Genomic DNA, 23,961 nt, shown 5'->3' on the forward strand with positions numbered 1-23,961 from the left:
GCTAAGGTCATCAGTCCCTAAGCTTACACTACTTAACCTAAATTATCCTAAGGACGAACACACACACCCATGCCCGAGGGACGACTCGAACCTCCGCCGGGACCAGCCGCACAGTCCATGACTGCAGCGCCTAAGACCGCACGGATAATCCCGCGAGGCTATCTATCATCTCCGTAACGCTTTCGCGATTACTAAATGATCCTGTAACGAAGCGCGCTGCTGTCCATTTGATCTTCTCTATCTCTTCTATCAACTCTATCTGGTATGGATCCCACACCGGTGAGCAGTATTCAAGCAGTGGGCGAACAAGTGTATTCCTCTCCCTCCTCCATGTCCAACTAGTTCAGATGGATATACGTAAAGATTATGACACAGTAATTAAAAGAATATTAGTTGAATGCATGACATACTTATTATAGCTAAAAGTTACGAAAGAAATAACGTAAGACATAAGTCTCAAATTAGAATAAAGACGTAAAGAACAATATTTTCCGCAATATCTCACACACATACACATATACTCTCTCTCTCTCTCTCTCTCTCTCTCTCTCTCTCTCTCTCTCACACACACACACACACACACACACACACACACTACTTAAGTACTAAAGTCAGAATCTTTTTTATAGTGCACCACTCATCGGAATCTTCACACCACATTGGTTATAGCTTTTGTTGGCATAGTTCCCCATCTCTCACAGTAATCTTCCATTAACGTAGTTTCTGGTCACTAGCAAAACAGATGAAGAAGTTGTTAAATCCGCTACCTCCATCATTGGCTAAATGGTCAAACAACATCTTAGTTTAGAATATCAGCTCCAGGAATTTTGGTAAAAGAACACCACTGGTTGCGACTATGTATTACGTTGTAACTTAGTAATTTTTATAATATAGGCCATCAGTGCTCAAAACTACCACTATAAAATATGTGTAATAAGAAAGATAAACGTGGAATATAAGAAGTTTAATAGAAAAGGAAACATATGAGCGGGAGAAAGGCCCCTTATTTGACGCTATTTTACGAGGTATAAAATTATAGTATTGTAAAGCATGACTGGAAATGATCTGTTTCGAAATAAATATGACTGGAAATCTCATATACCCTCTCGTCCCTAATATTCACATACGTCTGGTAGATACTGAGAAGAAATAACCGCACGTAAGCTATTTTGTTAAGACAAAATTTTAACTTTTCCGTAACAAATGACTGATTTAACCAAGTCAATATTGTTTGCTCTAAATACGTTTTAGGTAGAGAATGTTCGGCAGAAATAAAGTGACTTTTCTTCTGATCGTAGTATATTATTTTCCTTGTGACAACACGACTAGAAACAGAACGACACGAATGGCGCAGTGCATAAGGAACTATGTAAGGAAAAATCCCAATGCCTTGTAATAAGATAGGGAAGCTAATTTACATCCAAACTGTGCGAATGAAAATATGAAAATGTAAAAGAATGAAATGCGTTTCCTGTAACGTTTATAACACTATCCATGAAAATACAACAAAATGAGTACATAATATTTGAGACAAAGAAGTGCATCTCTGTCAACGCATGAAGTACAGTGGGACCACAGCCGAACACTAAGTACTTGAATAATGTTAACTGGAACCAACAGCAATGCTTTTCGGCGTCGAAACTGGTAGAATGATTCGAATAAAAGCTGTTGAATTACAATACCCCACTATTGGTTTCAATTATCATTATTCACATAAAAATAATTGATGACGCAGTGAGATTAGTGTATAATGTGCAAGCAACATGTAACTGACCAATGACAGGGTGGTAAAAAGAGAAGCAGAGCGTTGTTTCAGAAAGACGTTTAAGGCTGAAACAGCACTTTGAAATATGGTTAAAAAATTAATGGTAGTATGTTCCGTGTTTGCAACTACAGCGGCTAGAATGTGAATACCTTCACTTACTTGGGAATCTTTATTAAGAATAGTTGGAATCCCATGTGCCTCACCTGCCGGAGTGACCGAGCGGTTATAGGCGCTACAGTCTGGAATCGGGCGACCGCTACGGTCGCAGGTTCGAATCCTGTTTCGGGCATGGGTGTGTGTGATGTCCTCAGGTTAGTTAGGTTTAAGTAGTTCTAATTTTGAACCTATTCGCCCGTAATATAACTGCGATTCTTCTTGGAATACTCGGCCGCTCCCGCCGGAGGTTCGTGTTCTCCCTCGGGCATGGGTGTGTGTGTTGTTCTTAGCATAAGTTAGTTCAAGTAATGTGTAAGTCTAGGGACCGATGACTTCAGCAGTTTGGTCCCTTAGGAATTCACACACATTTTAACATCTTGGAATACTGGCATATAATGATTGCATAGTCTCCAGTGGAATGTTATGCCACTCTTCTATCAGAACTTCTTCTAAATCATGTCGTGATGGGGGAGGCGGAAATCTGCTCCGGAGTCTGCGCACCAATATCGCCTACAAGGGTTCGATAAGGTTCAAGTCCGGGGACTGTGCTGGCCAGGGAAGACGCTGCAGTTCAGTTGCATGCTGCTCATACCACGATTGAACTGTCCTGGCTGTGTGAATGGGTCCATTATTGTCCTGAAATGCGGCAGCAATGTTGGGGAACAACATTTGAATCACGGCGTGCACCTGCCACCTAAAATGTTCACATACTCGTTGGCTTTAACACGGCCTTTGACAGTAATGATAGGACCAGCAGAATACCATGCTATGGCTGCCCACACCATCACACTTCCACCTCCATGCTTAACCGTTGGAAACAAGCAATCAGGATTAGGGCTTCTTTTGGATTTCTCCAGACGTAAACCCTACCCGATGTTGGAAATAACGAAAACGCTGACTCGTCGGACTACATGACGTGTTTCCACTGATCAGCCGTCCACGATTTAAGTTCCTGACACCAGGTTGTCACCACTAAGCTCGTCCATGAATATTCGCTTTATGGAGTTCTCGTCGGACAGTGTTGATAGATACGAGGTCTCGAAGATTGCTATTGAACTCTGCAGTCTCTTTAGCCGCCGTAGTTTTGTGTGTGCTTTTTTTTTTTTTTTTACGCAATTCGTGTTAGCGTACAACGGTCTCTGTCATTTAGTTTTGATTTGCGCCTGCTATTACATTTACAGGATGATGTCTTTCCATGTTTTGTGTAGGCTGTCACGACTGTTGAAACAGTTTCTCTTGAAACATTGAATAAGTAAGCTGTCTTGGTTATTGATGCTCCAGTTAATAGGGCCCCCACAATCTGCCCTTTTTGGGACTCTGGTAGGTCTTTCATTGCACGCCAAGCTCAGCCTCGGAATGCAAATACGAAGTGTGCACTACTCGTAAAGAACCTGTACTGGTGCCTAGTCCGTACTGGACACGCACAATATAGAGAGACATGTGCCTTACCTGCTTTGTTGACTGTCAAACACAACCATCCCATTACTACCACTGTTGACATTATTTTGCCTATATCTTGTAAATTAAAGCACGTTTGTTTTTTGCTCTACGCGTCTAGCTTCTTTTATCTATGAAGCAACTTCAGTGGCTGCATTACATGTTTGTTTTCGTATGCATAATGAAAGCATTATGTAGTAGTTACCATTATGTACCTGTGTTACGTTTTCTCGAGTTTTTCTGCTGTTTTTTAAGGTAAGAAATAGTTTTTCCAGCACAAGTTTCGTGTTGTTTCTAACCTAAAAAAATTAGAGACAAACAAGGGAAAACATAAAATAGTAACATACTTGAAACTACTATATAATGCATTTATTATGTACATAAAAATAAACATATGTTACAAAAATGGTTCAAATGGCTCTGAGCACTATGAGACTTAACATCTACATCTACATCTACATCCATACTCCGCAAGCCACCTGACGGTGTGTGGCGGAGGGTACCCTTAGTACCTCTATCGGTTCTCCCTTCTATTCCAGTCTCGTATTGTACGTGGAAAGAAGGATTGCCGGTATGCTTCTGTGTGGGCTCTAATCTCTCTGATTTTATCCTCATGGTCTCTTCGCGAGATATACGTAGGAGGGAGCAATATACTGCTTGACTCTTCGGTGAAGGTATGTTCTCGAAACTTTAACAAAAGCCCGTACCGAGCTACTGAGCGTCTCTCCAGCAGAGTCTTCCACTGGAGTTTACCTATCATCTCCGTAACGCTTTCGCAATTACTAAATGATCCTGTAACGAAGCGCGCTGCTCTCCGTTGGATCTTCTCTATCTCTTCTATCAACCCTACCTGGTGCGGATCCCACACTGCTGAGCAGTATTCAAGCATTGGGCGAACAAGCGTACTGTTACCTACTTCCTTTGTTGTCGGATTGCATTTCCTTAGGATTCTTCCAATGAATCTCAGTCTGGCATCTGCTTTACCGACGATCAACTTTATATGAACTAAGAACTACTTAAACCTAACTAACCTAAGGGCATCACACACATTCATGTCCGAGGCACTATTCGAACCTGCGGTTCCGAACTGAAGCGCTTAGAACCGCTCGGCCACAGCGGCCGACAAACATATGTTACAGGCCACTGAAGAAGCTTCGTACATAACAGAAGCGAAGCGCATAGGAAAAAAAAAGAGCAGCCTTGAAAGAAAGGAAAAAATGACAAGGGCTAAAAAACTCGAAAATGCAAGGTCCATAAGTATTCCTTATGGTGCCATATGTTCACGCAGAACGTGTGGAATTTGACGCCCCTGTAAATAATCTGTTTCTCTGTGTCAGTCCCTACACACTACGAAGACCACATCTGTCGTTTATTTACTCCAACATAGTGTATGATTTCTAAATGTGGTGCTACAGAAGAACGCTGAAGATCAGATGGGTAGATCACATCACTAATGAGGAGATATTGAATATAATTGCAGAGAAGGGGAGTTTGTGGCACAACTTGACTAGAAGAAGGGATCGGTTGGTAGGACATGTTCTGAGGCATCAAGGAATCACCAATTTAGTATTGGAGGTCAGCGTGGAGGGTAAAAATCGTAGAGGGCGACCAAGAGATGAATACACTAAGCAGATTAAGAAGGATGTAGGTTGCAGTAGGTAATGGAAGATGAAGAAGCTTGCACAGGATAGAGCAGCATGGAGAGTTGCATCAAACCAGTCTCAGGACTGAAGACCACAACGACAACAACAACAACTGTATAGTTGATGCTGCAACATAGTGTCCTGGTAGTAGATCTCTGATCGCCAAGCTATCTAATTTAACGAACACTCACTGCCTCACACCACTGGGCTCTCATGCCTGAACGGCTGACCTAGGTCAGCGACGAGGCCATATGGACGGTTGATCAATTTTTATCAGTTCTTCTGTTGAATCACTGTTTTTACTTACCTATAAATGTGAATGTGGGAATTTGAAAAATCTGAAATTAACAGTTCAGTATTGTGTCGACTGCAAAGTCGTTAGAGCCAGAGCAGAAGCTCGTGTGGGGAAGAAAACCAGCCGATGTCTTGTTTAATGAAGTATAACGACCTTCTCCTCAACTGATTTAGAGAAACTGTGGAATATAAACACTATATGTATTGCCGGTCGCAAATATGAACAGCTGTTTGTAAGGCGCTAGTGAGTTCTTTTGGGACTTAATGAAATGCCAAGTCCATTCACTCAATACGCTACCGCCCCCCACCTGCTTCTCTCTGCCCCTCACGATCTCCGCCCCCTCCTAAACCGCCGTCTTAACACTGAAGGCCGCATTGCTGTGAGCGTGGTGGACATAACACAACTAGTACCGGCGACTCGTTACATCACAGGCGCGTTGAGCAGGTGCTGTCCGGAGGGCGCATGGAAGGGACGTAGACGACACTAGGTAGGTGGTTACAGCCACTCGGTGTGTGACAAGGGTGAACTGTAATGGCTTAACAGCTTTATATTCTTCATCATCATTTTATTCTTTGTAATTTTGATAATGTTTCGATGTGAGCAAACGAACCTATTAGCAGTAAACTATGCTTCGTTACATTTATACGACTTCAAGGTGCGACCAATAAAATCAGAAATTAAGCGTTCAATTACGAACAGGTAGCAGGGTGACGACCGTCTTTTGTTTTTCGAGAACTCGCTCGTGTAGTTAGTTAAACGTGATGTATTTCACATAGTTACTGAAGTCAAGCCGGATACAATTATCTACCTGGTAGTGTTGCGCTGAATGTCAAGTAAGAACAAAATAACTTTGCACCTACTTGTAATCTATCAAAAGTTAATGCTTTTCACGTCCGCGTTTGTTTATCAAAGCGAGTAAAAGTGTAGCAATCAGCTATCACGGCTTATTGTTTCCAATTCATTTTTAGATACTTTTTTATACTCGACACGAAATTTCTTATTAAGTAACTTATTATCATATTTCGTATTGTTAGCAATAGTTTTCAAATTTCTTTGCAATGGACCTACGAAACGTACTTGCTGCAATAACTGTTACGTGAAGACGTCCACTCCAGCTTAATGCTAACAGCATTAAGGTGGTTAAATCGCCCACATTATCACCTGTCGTCGGAGAACGAATACGCTACATCTCAATCTAACCGCTGCGTACAGTAAGAATAATGTGACGATGCAATTCAAAAGTACATAATCTTCCTTTTCGTCAAATCGTGCCGTCTCCGTTGGTTAGTAGTTATACAGTAAATCAAATATTACTAGCTGCATCTCTGGCCGGTCGTAAGGTATTCGTGGAATTTCGTTAGATTTGCGTAAGTAGCCATTACTTTGGACACAAAATATATGAGTCATACCAAGGCGTGGCTCCTCTTCTAGCCCCATTGTGTGGCGTCAAGCGCGCATCTGTGTCTTGCATAGGAGTTGGACGAATGCTTCTGAAATGAGCTCAACTAACACACCAAGCAGACGGACGAAGCGTCATCGACAGTGATACATGCCATATGTGTGTTCAGAATATAATCAAGAACATTGCTGCATAGTTAAGTACTCAAGACGATTACGATACCACCTCTTCTTCGCTTATTTCCCAAGTGCTACTGATGAACGATGTAAGGATCACTGACAAAGGAAGAATACATCCAGTGGGTGACTATTTCTGTTCGTCTTCCGCACCGTTGTGATACACTGATTTAGCAAATGCTGCTTTAGTACGGTGCACTTCTCGAGAGACCGTGGTTGAAAGTTTTACGAATCTGCTGAATGCCACATACGAAATGATGAGAAACAGCTCTAGCGCAACCGGTTTAGGCGACCGGGCAGTTGTCTGCCATAAGGCCTTCGATTCTTTACATTTTTTTTTCCTGGTCTTCCACCAAACACTTATGTCGGTGCAAAGAGCCATGTTTCCTCGTAAAAGAAGAATAGTAAAATAATGGTGATATTAACAAGCTAAACTCCGTCCGAACAGGCCCTGGAAGGCCCAACGGTACTGACTGGCCGCCGTGTCATCCTCAGCCAAAAGGCGTCACTGGAAGCGGATATGAAGGGGCATGTGGTCAGCACACCGCTCTCCCGGCCGTGCGTCAGTTTACGAGACCGGAGCCGCTACCTCTCAATCAAGTAGCTCCTGAGTTTGCCTCAAAAGGGCTGAGTGCACCCCGCTTCCCAACAGAGCTCGCCAGACCGGATGGTCACGCATCCAAGTGCTAGCCCAGACCGACAGCTCTTAACTTCGGTGATCTGACGGGAACCGGTGTTACCATTGCGGCAAGGCCTTTGGCAGTAATGACGATATTGGTAGTGTTATATTTGCTGCGATGTGTGGTGGTGGTTAGTGTTTAACGTCCTGTCGACAACGAGGTCATTAGAGACGGAGCGCAAGCTCGGGTTAAAGAAGGATTGGGAAGGAAATCGGCAGTGCCATTTCAAAGGAACCATCCCGGCATTTGCCTGAAACGATTTAGGGAAATCACGGAAAACCCAAATCAGGATGGCCGGAGACGGGATTGCACCGTCGTCCTCCCGAATGCGAGTCCAGTGTGCTAACCACTGCGCTACCTCGCTCGGTGTTGCGATGTGTAATCGATGTGTAGTATGAAATCATTACGATATCAACATTTATCTGTCGATACATTCAGCGAATTTTGTAGTGAAATTGTACAAAATTATACCTGCCTAGTGATGTTTACTCTCATCAGCAAGTCAAAAATTTATGAAGCGACTGCAGACTGGTTTGATACTGTTGCAGGGCCAGAAGAAAATGTATTCTACCTGTGTTAAAAAGGACGTGGTTTGCGTCGAAAATTTTTTTCGAGGGGTCGTCCTTTTAAAATATTATTGAGAGGTATTTTTAACCATTAATAATAACAATTAAATGTCTGTTTCAAGTGCACGAATTTATCGATACAATGTCTTCTTACCATCACGATTCCTTAGGATACCTCGATTATATCACGCCACGTATGTATTACTACGTTTATCACTACTATTAGTATTCCTTTCCGAAGAAGAATAATTCGTTGTAGCACTGAAAGTATTGAGTGGAAGACCAGAAAAAATTAAGAGACCTGAACGGAATACGAACTTCTGGTCCAAAGCCTTAGCCGGTTCGCTAACACCAGTGCTCGGCTTTCTGGTGTGATATTCAACATACTAACAAAACTCTGAGCCTCTATTTCTCGAAACCATTTGAGAGACACATCATAGTAGATCAGCATTTGCTACATGCAAAATTGTACTGTTTTACAAGAGATGATCATAATCGGTGAGCCACAGGATGAGTGTGATCCTGCAGATTTGGTGCAGCTGTGCTAAAATGGGGAAAAAAAATCTTGTGGTTCGCGTGGTCTCATGTAACGTTAAGTTGTTGGGAACGCAAGCGAAGTGGCTTATTAGCTAGTGGGGGCTGTACAATCGAATGCAGGTCTGTGACTAATAATGCAGTGTGGCGTCCACGACAAGCTTTTTGCAATAAATAGATTTCATGTAACACGATCCATTCGTTTCATAAGAGGATGGAAAAAGGCAGCTTCCTTCCTCATGTTACGATAGTGGAAACTAGAAACTAGAAACTGGGAATCCATATTGGCCATCCAAGTCGGTAACGTGATTAATGGACACGCAATGTGTACGCTTGCTAACCGTAGAAAGAAAGTTGCCTGGAGGCTGGTTGTGGGCCCAGCCGTGTCTTGAGGTGAAAGCAGCGGCTGGCCACGCGCCGACCTTGGGGCTGCCGCAGGGACGCCCGCGACAAACTCCCCTTACAGCGACCTCCGCGGTCAGGCTAAGCCCGAGTTTTATTAACATCTCCTCTACCGCGAGACAAATCAGTGTTCTTCTTCTTTAATGTCTCTGTCTTATGACATGTTTGGAGTGGAGGCTCCCAATCATGCCCTATTCTGAGGATCTTCCTTCGTCTGCTTGTATATTCATTCTCTTCTAATGCCATTCATCATTCTAGTTCTCTTCCTACGTATTATATGTCCCAGCCTAGTTTTTTTCTTCTTTCTGATCACTCTCTATTACCTTATTTCTTCTACTGTTTTCTTCGTTACACCTTCATTCTTAAGTCTGTCTGTCCACTTCACCTTAAGCATTCTTCCCCTAAGGGATTTTTCAGACCTTCTAAATATCTTTCTTCTTAACTAACATGATTTACTTCTGTACAACACTACACTCCAGACATAATAGTTATAGATGACAGAACACACTACGAACCCCAACTAAAGTGGAGTTTTGGTTGATATTCTATCGAGATACAACATTTGGTACCGATCTGAGTGTCTGACATCTGGAGGTTTGTGTTTTAGTTTGATGTTCCATGTATCATTTGCACGATAAATAGTTATGATGCGGAACGAGTCATTATATATTGAAACCAATGGTTTGTTTGTAAATATGCCTCCATGCTGCTCACTTGTTAGTTTTTTCGTTTTTAATTAAAGACAGGCAGATGTTAGTCAGTAATTTCTACCTATTACCATTTACGCATTACAGTAATAGACAATCTTCCGCAGAATAGGGAGAGTTACGAAAGAGAAACGCTTTGATTTTAATTTCAAATTTTTTTTTGTCTGTGAGGCATTTTATATCAGTGGATAAGAAATCAAAACTTTTGGTTGCAGCATTGTGAACCCCTGTTTGTGCTACATACAATCTTGCTGTTGAATAATAAATGTCATTTTTTCTTCTGGTATTGTCATTATGTACATTATCGTATCTGTTGAAGTGCAGTGGATTATTTACAACAAATTTCATGAGGGAATAACTATTCTGTGAAACGGATAAATTGCAACTCACATACCGGGCACAAGGCAGGTACGACGAAAAATGTGTTCATAAAATTTTCGGCCAAAGCCTTCTTCAGAATGAAAGCACAGCACTCACACACAGTCACACAAACATATAAAACTCACCCACAAGCGCTGCCTGTTCTAGCCAGAATCTTTCTTAAAGGGGGAGGGAATGGAACTAGTGAATAATAATTATCGACGAGAGGAATTTAGAGCATCTGATGCTGCCCCAGCAATCAGCGCGGTTATGTAGCCGTGTGCTGTGCTGGGGCAAGACCGTTGAAACAGTGTGGCTCGGATGTCAGACCTCCTGCGCCGGACAGAATAGAAAGAACGGAAATTAAGTAAAATAAAGGAAATCTTAATTCAGATGACAGAAAGAAAACAATTACAACAAAAGTAAACAGTGCAATATTAATTCATGTGTACAAAAGAAAAAATTGTTTGAAGTGCTCCACTTATGAATGAAATCAGATTCCTTTAAACTTCAGATTATGTTCGGATCGATTAGTACACCCGTAAACAATCCAAGCTGGCATTTTTGGTGAGACAACTACGTCTCCACACAATCAAAGCAACCAACATTGTCCAACCTGGCCACGGACACGTTACAGTGACGTCAGGGGGAAATATCACTGCGGTGAACTATGGAGGTACGAATACGGTGAACCTAATGTTTTGGGCTACTTAAGATCCGCTTCAAGTTTGTGACGTAATGACACACCCCCTTTTTTTTACCTCCATTCGTTTGAAAGAGTATCAGAGATAATATTAGAAGTCAGGTCAGCTTTTACTAAGCTTTGTATATCTTTGCTCTACGCTGATTGCTTCTTATATTAATGATTTGAATAAAATGTTTGAATCTGTGCTTCTTAATCAATTACTTGTAATTATTGTTATCGTTTCCTTTCCAACCATATAGCGACAATATAATTAAATTCTATGGGTCAATATTATCGCAATTACGACTACCTAGGAAATATTCAATACCTCTGCTTCCCTTGGCATGACATTTTTCCAGTTATTTTGTTCTTGCGACTTCACACCTTGGTTTCAAAATCTAGTCCATTGAAGGGTGATTAGTCTGAAATTATAATTCGGGAACTAATTTTTTTTCGATATCTTCCTTTTATTATTATTTTTTCTTTTATTTCAAAATCAATAAGCCAGTTCGTCGTAAGTGTACGAGTGCCGGCAAAAGCTTGAATTCCCTGTAACAGACAGAAATTATGACAAAAAGGATAAGCAAAAAATCTAGGTGCAACCACCACTTTAATCCATACAATTAAACCTTCAGATTAAAATTCACTGACTCTTCAGGTGTAGGCGTCACGCGTTCCACTAAAATCACTACGGCAGGTGAAATAGTCACTCAGTACATTTAATGATCAGAATATCTTTACTGTATGTTTGCGTTTCTATAATGGTTCCTTCAATATTTGTGGCCTGTATTTAACAATGCCAGGTCAGATCTTCAGTAAAGCACGGGGGGAATGGCCACTGTGGGAACAAGGTAAATTCCCGTATGCTCCTACAAGGGTCTGTCACAATAAATAAAACGCTCCTGAATAATTATCTGCTCAAGGCGCAAATGAAGCAATCCACCGTCAATAAACAGCCAAATCTCTATTCTCTAAGAGCCTGGCAAACAACAAAATAACCACAACTCAGCTGAGTGTGCCTTCAGAACCACTATATTTACACTACGTAAGCGTTCGGATCCAAGTCTGCTATCATCAAACAAAACTCGCAGCCACAATCACCAAATCTTGTCCCTCAGAGCCCATTAAAATAATTACCTACCATTAAATAACTGCAAATGTTTGCAAGCCCGCAAACTATAACTCGCAATCAAAGATTTCCCTACTTAACTTGTACTGTTAAGCAAATTCTAATTTGTTAATCACGAAACTAGCGAAGTGGAAATTCGAAAACACATAATATACCCTGTAGTCTTTTATCCTTACGAGTCAGTTCGCTCCCGGCAACTATTATCCGCCGGCCGCGGTGGTCTAGCGGTTCTAGGCGCGCAGTCCGGAACCGTGCGACTGCTACGGTCGCAGGTTCGAATCCTGCCTCGGGCATGGATGTGTGTGATGTCCTTAGGTTAGTTAGGTTTAATTAGTTCTAAGTTCTAGGCGACTGACGACCTCAGAAGTTAAGTCGCGTAGTGCTCAGAGCCATTTGAACTATTATCCAAGACTGTCCCGCCACGACACGAACCCACTTCTCGTTAGGTTAAAACGGTACTGCCGATCTGCTGCTTATAAAAAGGACGAGAACCATTAAATTTAACAAAAATACAGTGCCACTGTCTCTTCTAACAATTTAAAGATTGTTGGCGCAGGCCATCGGCTGCACCCTCGGCGGCCAGCTACGGCGGTTGGCTGTAACCTCTCTGGACTGCGAGGGTGACAGGTTGCAGCGCACCGCAGCGACTCACGTACATGCACGTACTGCTTCCCTACTTTATGAAATCTACGACATAGTTACGGAACACATGTTACACAAATTTTACAAACATTGAATTTAACAGTTTTCTGGATATCAAGACGTTTCCAAATGCCTATTTCAAAAAGAAAAGGCAACAAACAAACAAAAAAAAGTGCGTTTTCAGAAATGACACAGCACAAATTTAGTAACTGCTTCATCTTTATGCTCCTCCTCATTTTCTCTGTACAGTTCCCGTTTCAAGTTATTAAACTTCCCAGGTAAAGGAAGGATACTTTGCCTATCTTTTTTCCATCCAAGAATGTGTTAACTGGAGCTTCGTTCTTGTTTATTCTGATACCTTACGACTTTCCTGTATTTATCTTGATTCCATATTGATCTCCCCTTCTTGCAATATCTACATCGTCTTGGGTACCTCCTTTTCTGATCCCACCAGCACTGCTCGATTACCCTAGTAGTTTTTGGTCTTTAAACTGTCTCCTCGAATTGCAATGCTTCTTGCATCCTCTGCGGCCTTACCTATCAGTTCTTCTGTATACATCTTGAATGACTTCGGTGACAGCGAGCGTTCTTATCTTGCACCTCTTCCAGTGCTCATCTCTACCGTCTCCCCATTCCCTACCCAGTAACTTTCTGCCTTGCGTACCTTCCCTTTATTAACCTTTTATCTTTCCAGTCTGTACCAACATCTTTTTAATTTCTCAGCAGTAAACGCCAGCTGACTTCATCGAAAGCCTTCTCCCAGTCGCTAAAACAAATTTACACCTCCTTGTTCATTTCTGTCATTCTTTCTCCAATCATCCTCAGACAACATTAGTTTCTTTACCCCTTATGATCCCGAACTGATTTATGTTTATACATACATCATTCTCCAAATTTCACAGCTAACTTTAGATAAATGAAGTAAAAAGGAAACTAAGAGTCCGTTAAACGACAAGGATTTCTAGAAATTACAATTTACAGGATGCTATCCAGTTGCTTGCTGAGAGCTTGGATGGTCTTGCGGCCTCATCGGTAACAAACCAGCCAGCAAAAGTCACATAAGCACAAGCTGACCTAGTGTCACATTTCGTTAATCCACAGGTAGAGCCATAGAGAGCTGAGTGAGGGCAAACAGAAAGGAAAAGATCAACCGAAAAAAAGATAAAAAGAATGAAAAACCGTCGTCCCGGACATAGGTAGACAGAAACGACTGAAACAAACGGGGTTCTCCTCGTTTACACACTCGCACAGTTGTAGCTTGCAGACCAGAACTTACAGTCTTAGTGATTAGTGATTACTGGTGATTGTATGTGCCCACTTCGATTTTATATTATGGAAATTATGAAATTGTGAGTGTTCGTTGTTGTCATATCTCGCCAATCCAAGAAATCTCCACACAAGATTATTAAAAACTTGAGGAAAACTTACGGTTGGTGGTTGACTTCAAGTATCCTATACAGTCCGCTCCCCCCTACCCCCCCCCCCCCCCCCCCAGCCCCCACCCCTCCCTAGCACCACAAAATGTTCATACAACCATGTGAAACCGTCACAGAAGTTCTTCTTTGGACACCACATAGGCTTGAAAGTCGTTAAAGCATTGAATTTTAAACTTTCTCGTTTTGTAGTAATTTCGTATTGATGGCATCTTTACTCGTCACTCGTTACGATTTTTTTTTCTTCCAGAAAAGGACTGTCCGCGGTTTACATATCAGTCAAGTCGCGGCTGGCGTCCACGTGTAGATGCTTTTGTTTGGGAGTCAAACTGTGGGGGCCAACATTCTCTTCTTTAAGACATTCTGGAGAATGTCTTGATTTTGAGATGTTGCTCCACTGTGATCTCTGACTCACTACGGCCGCACGTCCACAACTTAATACTGCCTGCGCACCACTGAATGGTCGAATGCACATGTTGCACATAGTTCTTAGTTCAAACTTCAACCGTAGTTAGTGCGATGAAGTAACGTCACTCTCGGAACTTTTTGGGCAGACGCTGTAGATTTCAAATTAACTGCGTGAGATGTGTATTTATTAAATTCCCGGAAGCTTGCTTTTCAATTATTATATTTTTTGAATTGCAATTTATTGGACGTTATATTGAAACAATGTACTATTCACTGATGCAAAAAATTATTATTATTACCTTAAACTATACTGTGTATTTTACCGTAATCAAACAATTTTGCATTCTTATTATATCAAAACTTTTTTTATATTTTATTGCTATAATTAAAATCGTAGTCATGTGTGGCATGTTAAAAATGGGACTCAGAGAAAGTTATATTTGAGGGGAGGAAGACAGACAGTAACAGGCTGTACTCCCCCTACCTCTTCCGCACCCCCCCCCCCTTCCCCCGCCCATCTGCCCAGAACCTAAGCCCGGATTCGCACTTACCAACAAACACATTCTCTGATTTGGAAGATGTGTGTTCTCACAAGCGAAATTGCTGCGACGATTCCCCAGAAATACACGGTAGAGTGTTCTTTAGAATGTCACGCTATGTCGACACAAGTATGTAGTACATTACTGGTAAAATCCACATATCGTTTAAAAAGACATCTTTGTTAGACTCTTTTTAACACATGGCAATACATTCATCTTATTGTTTCCAAGATGAGTGGTTAATTAACCCTTTAAGACCCACAGGCTACAATTGTGTACACTAAATTTTGCTATCTCTTAGCTGCAACATAAATATTTTCCCCAGTGGAAACCTCATGTACACATTTGTGAATGTTCAATCGTTTTATCATATGTATGTGCTACCAACTGTTGTGCTTCATTATAAAAATGTAGCAAGTCAGTGTAGCAGTGCACTGCAGTGTTTGGTTAATTATATTCCACTGTATTAATGAAATTTACTATTGTTATTTTGCATGGTAATTATTAAATGATCAGTTTATTTATTACAACAGTGAATATTTCAAAATTAGTTATTTTAGTCCATAAAATAAGCCAAGTGTTCAAAGTATATGTTGAAAACTGGAACATATTATTGTACAAAAGTTCCTTCTACAGTCATTAAAAAGTCACCCAAGATCATTACAGCATAAAGAAAACTTTTCCTTCCTCCAGGAGAAATTCAGGTCTGAAAGGGTTAATGTCACCAATCATACTAGTGTCCTTGTAGCTGAAGAAACCTTTTCTGAAATGACTTGCGGACTTGAGAAGCAGCTTAATGAAATGAGAATCAGCTGAGTAAAAGCGGTAAAACTAGTTGTCGTATATGGATGGCTGACCTCTTAATAGAAAACAGGATTGAGTCAACCTTTCGGGACTCACTCTCCCCAGTACTATGGTTAGGAGGCCCGATACCTGATGATGTTTTGAAACACGTGTTATCACTATCGCCATTGTGCATATGATGGTAGACAGGTTTCAAGCCAAGCAGACGGTTGCCCTTAGCAAACACATCAAACACATGCATTCAAAATATATTGCACATAAAATGATATTCAACAAGTTTCAAATATTGCTGGATCACCTTGTCGGAGGAGAGAACTATTTTTCAATGGACAGTGACCTACTGTTGTAGACAAACATGAGATTAAAGGAAGGGGTCTCTGAAAGATCACATAGTTCTCTCTAAAAGCATCGAAGTGCTGACAACCTTAACTTACCCGTCCACACAGCTGGTTCACAGTTTACAATGCACTTTGCTCATAACACGACGTGTTATGGTGGGATTTGGCACACTGGGGCATGTTCTTCTGATCATGACACGTACGACATGTTTTTTTTTCCGCCAGCTGGTTTAAGACTGGTTACTTTCGCTGGGAGCAGTTGCGCAAGCGTGTGTTAACGACCTCGGTCACAGAATTACAATAATCTGGTCTTCGTAAAGTTAATCGGCTAATGGAGTAGGTCTACCATGGGCACAGTCAGAGAAGAAGGGTGTTTAAAAATTTGCTAGGCACTTTCTTGCAACTTAGTGGTATGTATCATGCTAACCTTTTCCCTCAACCATTACACCCCTCTCGAAATTATCCAGCGCTGTAACATTACATTTGCGACTGTGCCGTAGGATCGTCATTTTTGTTTATGGTATACCAGATCCGGCATCCAGGTCTGGTGGAAATGGTTTTTGTTCAGCGTGGAGCTGATAGTCTATCTCTAATCCTCAGAAGAGATTTGTTGTCAGAGTCTACTACGGTGGGTTAGAGGTAAGTTACTCTCCCATTACTACAGGTGGTTTCAAACACCTGCCGAAAATTAACTTGGGAAAAGTCCTAGCATTAAACAGCATCTTTCAGAGGAGTGCTGTCTACGGCATCAGGAAATAAGGAATGAAAAAGCCTGCAATCTGTTTCTAATGCTTACTAACTGAAAGGCTTAGATTTTACAACAATTTCGGGAGTTTCTCGGAGTTCGTGAAATCGCTGAAGCGGCCAGCAGCCCTCCTAGGTGTAGTTAGTAATTGTGTTCCCTTTAGGATGAAGTTGTGATTGAACGCATATAACACTTCGGTAATTTGGGATACTTACTGATCCACATATATTTTTTCAGAAACGAAAGCTTAAAAGCATTCTAAAGTCCGTTTCCATGTGTGAAATTCTGATAGTCACTTCCGGTTTCTCTGCGAACTTTGCAGTTTAGTGAGTACAAACGTGTCCAGTAGGCAGAGGCTTCACATCGCACGATGGGGCCATCAGCTGGCTGAGCTGGAGGTGAAGATAAGTCAAAGATAAACTTGGAGAAGTCTGAGGCCAGTTAATTACATTTGCTTCCGTGGAAACTAAAGGTGTGGTGTTTTTATTCGGATTTTAAATTATTGACTTTGAACTGTTATCCTGTCATTGGTTTTCGGAGATACACTTAGGGAAATTGATAAAAAAAAACTAGTTGGCGTACTGACTGCTATATGCGTACGTTTTTCAGCCCATTTACTGGATCTCGGACTCTTTTTGAATGCAGTTCTATGGCTCTCTCTCTCTCTCTCTCTCTCTCTCTCTGTCTCTGTCTCCTTGATTCCACCGTGTCGTACGGACTCCGCGTTGTACGAGAGACGTTCAATAAGCAATGTAACATTTGTTTCCTCGGCCACTTTCAGTTAAAAAATGCGGAATTCGTTGTGGGACATAGTGGAATATTTCCGCTTCAGTCCCTACAATGTCATGAAGTTACGATAGACGGCGGTGCTATACGTAGCCTTCAAAATTGCTTCTGTAACGCAGGTGCGTTCCAAGCCGAGAGCTGCCATTGAGTTTCTTTTGGTGAAAAACCAGAGCATCGCAGATATTCTTAAGAGCTTGCAGAATGTCTACGGAGACCTGACACCGAACAAAAATACGGTGGGTCGCTGGGCGAGACGTCTGTCATCACCGCAAACCTGTCCGATATCCCGCGTGCTGGCCGGCTGCACACAGCTGTGACTCCTCCAGCGTTGTAACGTGCGGACACGTGATCGACAGTTCGCAGTCAAACACCTCACTGCACAACTGGACGTCTGTGTTAGTAGTAGTGACACACTCGTGCACCGGTTGAGGTACTCAAAGGCTCTGCTGGGTTCCTTGCCACCTAACAAAGGGTAACAAAAACAAACGAAGGACCATCTGTTCAGAGTTGCTTGCTTGTTGCTTGGCTGATGGTGGCAATATTTTGTCGAACACCGTTACAGGCGGTGACACAGGGGTTCATCACTTCGAACCGGAAGCAAAACTGTGAATCATGGAGTGGCGCCACACCACCTCTCCTTCGAAGACGAAGTTCAAAGCCGCACCCGCAGTCGGTAAAGTCATGGCGACGCTCTTCTGGGACTCTGAAGGAGTTGGTCTGCCTGATGTCCTCGCTCATGGTGCAACGATCAGCTCTGAAGTGTACTGCACTACTCTCCAGAAACTGAGGAAACGACTTCAGCATGTTCGTCACCATAAAAATGCAAAGCAACTTCTCCCTCTCCATAACATCGCAAGGCCGCACACAAGCCTGCGCATCCGAGACGGACACACAAAACTTCAAAGGAATTCCTCCTCATCCAACCGACAGCCCGGATCTCGCACTTTCCAGTTTCCTCGTGTTTGCCCTAACGAAAGATGTATTCCGCGATAAGCAGTACTTGGATGATGAGGATGTTATTTGTGCAGCAAGACGTGGCTCCGACATCGACCAGTAGAGTGGTACCATGTGTAAGGTGGAGTCAAGCCATCGCTGTGAAAGGAGATTATGTTGAAACATAGGGTTTTGTAGCCAAAAGAGGAGAGAATAAAACATGGCTGTAAGCATTATGGGACTTTACATCTGAGGCCATCAGTCCCCTAGGCTTAGAACTACTTAAACCTAACTAACCTAAGGACATCACACACATCCATGGCCGAGGCAGGATTCGAACCTGCGACCTTAGCAGCAGAGCGGTTCCGGACTGAAGCGCTCACAGCAACTAGAGAATAATATAGTACATTTTAATCCTGAACAAAAACCAACCTGCTTCCAGAAAAAAAAATATGTTGCATTACTTATTGAACGCCCATGATATTTGTGAATTGGTAAATTCATTTTATTATGACTTGTGGTCGTATACCCTTCCTGTCGTAACAATCAACTGTTAACGTAATGGAGGAAATATAGTGTGCGTTATCGGCCTACGAATCTTGTACATTCTGTTATGTGTGTGATAATATTTTAACTGTTTGTGCACGGTATTTTCTGAGGTGGATATTGGGGACCAGCCCAACATTTGCCTAAACGAGAATGGAAATGCTCCATTCCCAGGCTGGCCGGTGTACCGGACGAATGTGGCCACAATCCATAGCACGGATCTGATCCCTGTCTCTGTATGTCCATCTTTATACAGGATGGTTGCGGACCCTCGGCTGTTCAATATAAAATGTCTGTTCTAAAACACATTCAGCCCTCTATATTTTTGCTACCAGTTTCGACGTTACACTACGCCATCTTCAGGCCCCTGACCGACGTGTAGGAAGTAATCCCGACTCTTTTACTTCTTTTTGTCAGCGCTATCACTTCATTGCGTTGTTAAACAGAAGTCTATGGATACCAATGTCCGTGTGCTGGCTCCTACTTCGACTGTACAAGATTGGGATTCTTCCTACACATCGGACAAGAGGCTTGAAGATGACGTAGTGTAAAGCCGAAAGTGGTGGCAAAATTGAAATACAATTGGCAATATATATGGCTGAATGAAGTTTTTAATGTGGCATCCTTATTTTGATCCGGGTCTGGCTCGCCTTCCTTTCTCGCAAGTTAGCGTGCTCCACGCTAAACTGTACTAGCCGGTGAACGCAGTTGTATAGCTACGGCGCGGTGAAGTATTGATTTTGGAGAACTGACAAGTTGATCCCCTTCTCTGGGATCAAAATGAGCCTAATGGGTGTTATTTAGACCGATTTTGCTAGTATTAGAGTGCTGAGAATTAATCTGAATCCGCCGACAAACGTTTCCTAGTTAATCTTTCAGCAATTCATCGCGTAATTTACCTTTCTCGCCAAGAGCGCCTATACTACGCGCGATGCCACCGTATCTGTCAGTAGGAAACGAAACAAGAAGGAAGCTTGGGATTTAACGTCTCGCTGTTGACGAGGCAGTTACAGACAGAGCACAAGCTCGGGATGGGAAAAGGTCGAGAAGGAAACCAGCCGTGTCCTTTCCAAGGAACCATCCTGGCATTTGTCTCAACCAGTTTAGGTATATCGCAGAAAATCCTAATCTGGATGTCGAACTAAGATTTTAGCCACCATCCTCTCGAATGTGAGTCCAGCGTGTTAGCACTGCGCAACTTTTCTCAGTTAGGGCGAGACGGGGGACTGTTTGAACGCTATGAGTATACTTTCATTGTGGGTGTATTTCCTGACCGTAAAATGTCACCTTGGAGTAAGTAATGAGACTGAACACCATTTACTAATCGTTCCAACTCTTCCCTGCATTATACTTATGAAATTTATTGAATGGTTGTGGCCGCAGAGATTATCACTTTCTCTACACATGGAGTAGATCGAATGATTTTTCCTTTTTAATCTCTGACACTTGTTGTGTCCTAATGAGCAACTGCCTCAGAGCCACCTTCCCAGTTGTGTATAGCACTCAGCTGCACACGCGTCAAGGCACGGACTCCACTAGATACCCGTCCTCTTCCGTGACAGTTTACTCGCGGCGCAGAAGAGTTTGGGCCAAGACACGCGCACCATGCTCGATAGTGTCACCAATATGCTTGGATTAACGTCAGGCGACCTGTGAAGGTGTGGCGACAGGGGGCGGCGAAGGGTACCAAGAGATCTGATGAGTGGAGGTGGGACACATCGTGGTGTGTTCCTCAGACAAATCTGGTACAGTTCGGGAACGATGGTTCCCGCGTTATCTTACTGAACTCAGAGATCGCCTACGCGGTACTCCAAACGAACAAAGGGATGCACATGTTGGACAGTAGGTTTCGATGTCGCTCGTTAGTGAAATGAAATGATTGCATGGCATTAGAGCTCGGCTGCCTGGTGCAGGCCTTCCTGTTTCACGCCACTCCGGTGACTTGCGTCTTTCTGATGAAGATGAGAGGAAACGATTCAAACAACAGAAGAACCCAATTCCCTGCCCGCAATCGAATACGGGCCCAGCGATCTAGAAGCACCGACACTATTAGGCCACGAGCTGTATACGTACGTTAGTAGGCGACGATTGCAGACCTATTAAAGCCCATTTTATCTCACGGCAGCATCTATTAAGCGAGAATACCTCCACTACTTGCGTGAACGGCGTCCTGCTTTGCACTGATGTACTCATGTGGATTTTGATGAACTATTATCCTGCCATCAGATATTACCAACGTACACTGTTGTTAGTCAGTTCAGGAGACGTTTTCCATACTTCGAGTATTCAGTGGCAGTGTTTCTGCGCCCCTGTTAATCCTGTGGTATCTCTTTAGTCGATGTACATGTGCGGCGTGATGACGTCAGCACTACATTCCGAGGAGATGTTACTGGATGGTATGTGTGCTCACCGGCTGTTATTGTCCAGCATTGTACTGAGAAAAGATTTTGTGCACAGTCGTTCTTGTTCCTCATATCGCGGTACGTGCTGTTTACCTGTGGCACAGTGGCCTCTGCGCCTTTACGATCTCGGACGGTGCACGTCTCGGGCGTCTCGAGGCCAAAAACGCTAATGTGAACATCTCGCCGGTCTAGCGCTGGACTGTACAAGGTCAGGCAAAATGAGAGTCACGAGCGCGACGACCTCTCCACGTTGCCGTACTCTGCAGTGGTATAATCTTATGTTAAAGGCTTAACGCAGTAAAACAAGTATTACAATAACAAATTTTGTACATTTCTAGAAGCAACATAACTCACCGCCCGCAAATATCCAGACTTCCTTCATTCAGTATTTGAGTATGAGAGCACGTAGTGACTTTGAACGGACGTTATTGATGTTTTCAAACCCTTACCAAAGTTCTTTTTTCCCTCCGGCACCCCCTCCACAAAATGGTGAAAGGAAAACAATTTATCGCTTACTATGTTTTCGCTGTTCGTACACTTAAACTTCAGCATCAGGGCAGGACCTTTTATTTTATTAATTCTTTACTACCAACTCTATTTCAGACAGTATCCACATACACCACAGAATGTCACAGCAAGATTAGTTCACGAGATATGACGTCATTAACTTCGAGGTCCGTGAAAAGATAGTTTACGCGTAAAACGCAGTGCAAATTACACAGACTGTACTCACCCATTGCAAGATTAGTTCACGAGATACGACGTCATTAACTTCGAGGTCCGTGAAAAGATAGTTTACGCGTAAAACGCAGTGCAAATTACACAGACTGTACTCACCCATTGCTTGATAATTAGAGCACTTTGCAACTTCCAAGAAATTTTTAACATAATTTCAATCTTTTTCTCACTTACATGCTTACATTTCTAAGCATTAACTTATTTGTAAAGCTATCAGTAGTCTGAAGCCGTTTTCTCGTAATGTTCGATTACAGCATAAGTAGTTTTACGCTTGACACAATCACGTCAGTGAAATACACTCCTGGAAATGGAAAAAAGAACACATTGACACCGGTGTGTCAGACCCACCATACTTGCTCCGGACACTGCGAGAGGGCTGTACAAGCAATGATCACACGCACGGCACAGCGGAAACACCAGGAACCGCGGTGTTGGCCGTCGAATGGCGCTAGCTGCGCAGCATTTGTGCACCGCCGCCGTCAGTGTCAGCCAGTTTGCCGTGGCATACGGAACTCCATCGCAGTCTTTAACACTGGTAGCATGCCGCGACAGCGTGGACGTGAACCGTAAGTGCAGTTGACGGACTTTGAGCGAGGGCGTATAGTGGGCATGCGGGAGGCCGGGTGGACGTACCGCCGAATTGCTCAACACGTGGGGCGTGAGGTCTCCACAGTACATCGATGTTGTCGCCAGTGGTCGGCGGAAGGTGCACGTGCCCGTCGACCTGGGACCGGACCGCAGCGACACACGGATGCACGCCAAGACCGTAGGATCCTACGAAGTGCCGTAGGGGACCGCACCGCCACTTCCCAGCAAATTAGGGACACTGTTGCTCCTGGGGTATCGGCGAGGACCATTCGCAACCGTCTCCATGAAGCTGGGCTACGGTCCCGCACACCGTTAGGCCGTCTTCCGCTTACGCCCCAACATCGTGCAGTCCGCCTCCAGTGGTGTCGTGACAGGCGTGAATGGAGGGACGAATGGAGACGTGTCGTCTTCAGCGATGAGAGTCGCTTCTGCCTTGGTGCCAATGATGGTCGTATGCGAGTTTGGCGCCGTGCAGGTGGGCGCCACAATCAGGACTGCATACGACCGAGGCACACAGGGCCAACACCCGGCATCATGGTGTGGGGAGCGATCTCCTACACTGGCCGTACACCTCTGGTGATCGTCGAGGGGACACTGAATAGTGCACGGTACATCCAAACCGTCATCGAACCCATCGTTCTACCATTCCTAGACCGGCAAGGGAACTTGCTGTTCCAACAGGACAATGCACGTCCGCATGTATCCCGTGCCACCCAACGTGCTCTAGAAGGTGTAAGTCAACTACCCTGGCCAGCAAGATCTCCGGATCTGTCCCCCATTGAGCATGTTTGGGACTGGATGAAGCGTCGTCTCACGCGGTCTGCACGTCCAGCACGAACGCTGGTCCAACTGAGGCGCCAGGTGGAAATGGCAAGGCAAGCCGTTCCACAGGACTACATCCAGCATCTCTACGATCGTCTCCATGGGAGAATAGCAGCCTGCATTGCTGCGAAAGGTGGATATACACTGTACTAGTGCCGACATTGTGCATGCTCTGTTGCCTGTGTCTATGTGCCTGTGGTTCTGTCAGTGTGATCATGTGATGTATCTGACCCCAGGAATGTGTCAATAAGGTTTCCCCTTCCTGGGACAATGAATTCACGGTGTTCTTATTTGAATTTCCAG

At 43.3% G+C, this 23,961-nt stretch overlaps 1 protein-coding gene across 1 annotated transcript in view; it reads left to right on the forward strand.

The window, feature by feature from the left end:
- The first annotated feature begins 5,723 nt into the window (after positions 1-5,723).
- LOC126267127 (uncharacterized) overlaps positions 5,724-23,961 on the forward strand; it is a 308,818-nt gene continuing 290,580 nt past the window's right edge. Inside the window, exon 1 of the mRNA XM_049972120.1 lies at positions 5,724-5,783. The gene's annotated coding sequence lies outside the window, so the exon portion shown is untranslated. The remainder of the gene's footprint in view (positions 5,784-23,961) is intronic.

Source organism: Schistocerca gregaria, chromosome 1 (genome assembly GCF_023897955.1).
Source record: "Schistocerca gregaria isolate iqSchGreg1 chromosome 1, iqSchGreg1.2, whole genome shotgun sequence".
In the NCBI taxonomy this organism is placed as follows: Eukaryota; Metazoa; Arthropoda; class Insecta; order Orthoptera; family Acrididae; genus Schistocerca; species Schistocerca gregaria.